The following is a 4,216-nucleotide window of genomic DNA, read 5'->3' on the forward strand; positions in this document are numbered from 1 at the left end:
TCATATATAACTTTAAATATCAATGTTGAAATATTATTAACTATAGTTCATAGATTACATATTATTGTTGTTGTTAGTCCAAAACCAAAAACCAAACTCATTGCTATAGTAGGAGCCATAAAATGAGTTCCAAATCATAGCAACCCCATGTAAAGCAAAACAAAACACTGTCTTGCCTTGTCCTGCATCATCCTCACAACTCTCATTATGCTTGAGCTCATTGTTGCAGCCACTGTATCAATCCACCTTAGAGGGTCTTCCTCTTTTTTTGATGGCCCTCTACTTTACCATGTATAATGTTCTTCTCCAGGGACCTATCCTTCCTGATAACATATCCAAAGTGCATGATGTGAAATCTTGGCATCCTTCCTTCTAAGGAGCATTCTGATTGTACTTTTTCCAAGACAGATTTGTTCACTCTTCTGGCAGTCTGTGGTAGATTTCATATTCTTCACCAACACCTTAATTCAAAGACAGTAATTGTTCTTATTCTTTATTCAGTTTCCACATGTCACTGAAAATATCATGGCCTGGTTTAGGCCCCAGAGGCAATGACCAAGCAGAGCAGTAGCCAAACATCCAGGTTAGGGAAGGGAGAGACCCAGTCCTCACCCCTACCAACCAGGAAACCAAAGGAAAGAGAAGCCAAGGGGATGACAGAGCAGAGAAGCAGCAGGGATTCAAGTGAGGGAATGGTGGACAGGATTCAAACAGCTAAGTGAGATAAACTTGTCTGTCAGTTTGTCATACTGTTGTGGCTTGCTTGTTTCTGCAAGGCTTGAGATTGTGCCACCAGTGTTTCAAGTGCCAGTAGGGTTGAACAGGGTGCAGCTTACAGTCTGAGACAGACTAGGAAGAAGGAAGAGGCCATCCACTTCTCAAAGAATTGCCCATGGAAAACCTTAGCAACAGCAGAGAAACACTGTCTGATACATTACCATGCAACTTTATGAATAGACTGGAAACATTACCTGAGACACTGCAGGAGAACGAGCCCCTTAGGTGAGAAGACTTTCAAAATATGACTAGGAAAGAGCTGCATCATCAGAGTAGGACAAACCTAAAAGATCAATAGAGGAAACTGGGGGCAGGCTATATGGGAACGTTTTGGTGTTCATCATCACAAAGGATGTTTCAAGATCTGTCCTGAAGTACAATGCTGTCAGTGATAGGATAATATCCATATGCTTACAAGGAAGACCAGTTAATAAACTCTTATTCAAATTTATGCACCAACCACCAAAGTCAAAGATGAGGAAATTGAAGATTTTTATCAACTTCCGTAGTCTGAAATTGACCAAATGTGCAATCATGATGTGTTAATTATCACCGTGGACTGGAATGCAAAAGTTGGAAACAAAGAAGAATCACCAGTAGTTGGAAAATTTAGCCTTGGTGACAGAAATAATGCTGGGTATTGCATGATAGAATTTTCCAAGACCAACAACTTATTCATTGCAAATACCATTTTTCAACAACACAAATGGCAGCTATACACATGGATTTCACCAGATAGAATACAAAGGAATCAGGAAGACTACATCTGTGGGAAGAGGTAATGGAAAAGCTCAATATCTTCAGCCAAAACCAGGCCAGGAGCTGATTGTGGAGCAGACCATCAACTGCTCATATGCAATTTCAACTTGAAGTTGAAGACAATTAAAATAAGTCCATGAGAGCCAAAATATAATCTTGAAAATATCCCTCCTGAATTTAGAGATCATCTAAAGAATAGATTTGAGGCATTGAACACCAATGACTGAAAACCAGAAGAACTGTGGGATGACATCAAGAACATAATCTGTGATGAAAGCAACAGGTCATTAAAAAGATAAGAAAAGAAGAAAAGACCAAAGTGGATGTCAGAAGACACTCTGAAACTTGCCCTTGAATGGAGAGTAGCTAAAGCAAATGGAAGAAATTACAAGAAAAAAAGAGCTGATCAGAATATTTCAAAGAACAGCTTGAGCAGAAAAAAGCCAATTACTATAATGAAATGTCCAAAGACCTACAGTTAGAAAAGCAAAAGGGAAGAACACGTTTGGCATTTCTCAAGCTGAAAGAACTGAGGAAAATATTTAATTCTAGAGTTGCAATACTGAACCATTCTGTGGGCAGAATATCGAATGGTGCAGGAAGCATCAAAAGAAGATGGAATTAATACACAGAGTCACTGTACCAAAATGAATTGGTCAAAGTTAATCCATTTCAGGAGGTGGCATACGATCAAGAACCAATGGTATTGAAAGAAGAAGTTGAAGCTGCACTGAATGAATTGACTAAGAACAAGGCTCCTAGAATTGGTGGAATACCTATTAAGATCTTTCAGCAAACAGATGCCTCACTGGAGGCACTCATTCAGCTATGCCAAGAAATTTGGAAGACTACCTGGCCAACTGACAGGAGGAGATCCATATTTGTACCCATTCCAAAAAATGGTGGTCTCCTAGAAGGTAGAAATTATAGAACAATATTATTAACACTACACATAAAATTTTACTGAAGATAATTGAAAAACAGTTGCAGCAATATATTGACAGAGAACTCCCAGAACTGCAAGCTGTATTCAGAAGAGGATGTGGAACAAGGGATAACATTGTTGATGTCACATGGATCTTGGCTCAAAGCAAAGAATACCAGAAATGTGTTTACTTGTGTTTTATTGACTATGTAAAACCATTTGATTGTGTGAATCATAACAAATTGTGGATAACATTGAGAAGAATGGGCATTTCTGAACACTTAATTGTACTCATGAGGAACCTGGACATAGACCAGGAGCCTGTCATTCAAACAGAACAAGGGGAAACTGCACGGTTTAAATCAAGAAGGGGATGTGCCTGGGTTGTATCCTTTTACCGTACTTATTCAATCTATATGCTGAACAAATAATCCAAGAAGCTGCACTCTGTGAAGAAGAACATGGCATCAGAACTGGAGGAAAGGTCATTAACAAACTGCAATACGCTGACGACATAACTTTGCTCACTGAAAGTGAGGATGACGTGAAGCACTTATTGATGAAGAATGAAGAATACAGTCTGCAATGTGGATTATATCTCAATATAAATAAAACAAAAATTCTCACAACTGTACCTATAAGTAGCATCACAATAAATGGAGAAAAGATTGAAGTTGTCAAAGACTTCACATTGCTTGGTTCTGCAATCAATGACAATGGAAGCAGCACTCAGGACATCAGATGACATATAGAACTGGACAAGTTGGCTGCAAGGGACCTCTTTCAAGTGCTGAGGAGCAAAGATGTCTCCTTGAAGGCTAAGGTTCATCTGACATAAGCCATGATATTTTCAATTGCCTCATATGCATGTGAAAGCTGGACAATGAATAAAGAAGATCAAAAAAAGAATTCATACTTTTGAGATGTGGTGCTGGAGAAGAATTCTGAAAGTACCATGGACTGCTAAAAGAACTAACAAATCTGTCCTGGAGGAAGTGCTGCCAGATGTGGAATGCTCCTTGGAATTGGGAATGGCCAGACTTCATTTCACCTACTCTGGTCATGTTGTCAGAAGAGACCATTCTCTGGAGAAAGATGTCATGCTTGGTAAGGTGGAGGGTTGATGAAGGAGGTAAGGCCCTCAATAAGATGGATTGACACAGTGGCTGTGGCAATGGGGTCAAGTATAGCAGGGTTCTTGGAGCTGGCTGGGGACTGGTTGGTATTTCATTCTGCTGTGAATAGGGTTCCTATGGGTGGGAGGCAACTCTATGACACCTAACAACAACAACAAGTCCCCAAAGTGACATTATAGCTTTCTCTCTCTCTCTCTCTCTCTCTCTCTCTCTCTCTCTCTCTTTATTGTTATTTGGGTGAAAGTTTACAGACAAAAATTGTATATATACACATTCTTCTTTTTGACATTCCCTACAATCTTCTCCATGCAATTTCCATGCACTTTCCACTTCTTCCTGATACTTAACACTTCCCTTCATCCTTCCATCTCAGTCTCTCCCACCTTCCTAGCTGTATCCCTAGGCAAATGCTGCTCTCTTGATCTATGGTTGATTATTATAATGCATTATTTGAATGACTTTATAGGCCTGTCTATGTTTGGCTGAAAGTGGAGACAAGGGGTTTGAGATTAGTTCCTGACTTGAAGGATGTCTCAGGGTGGTAATCTTGTAGAATCCACCAGTCTTCATCAGACAAGTAAACATGGTCCTTTCTATGATTGAATTTTTTTTTTTTTTT

Source organism: Orycteropus afer, unplaced genomic scaffold (genome assembly GCF_000298275.1).
Source record: "Orycteropus afer afer isolate SDZICR_OR568_19922 unplaced genomic scaffold, OryAfe1.0 scaffold00110, whole genome shotgun sequence".
Lineage (NCBI taxonomy): Eukaryota > Metazoa > Chordata > Mammalia > Tubulidentata > Orycteropodidae > Orycteropus > Orycteropus afer.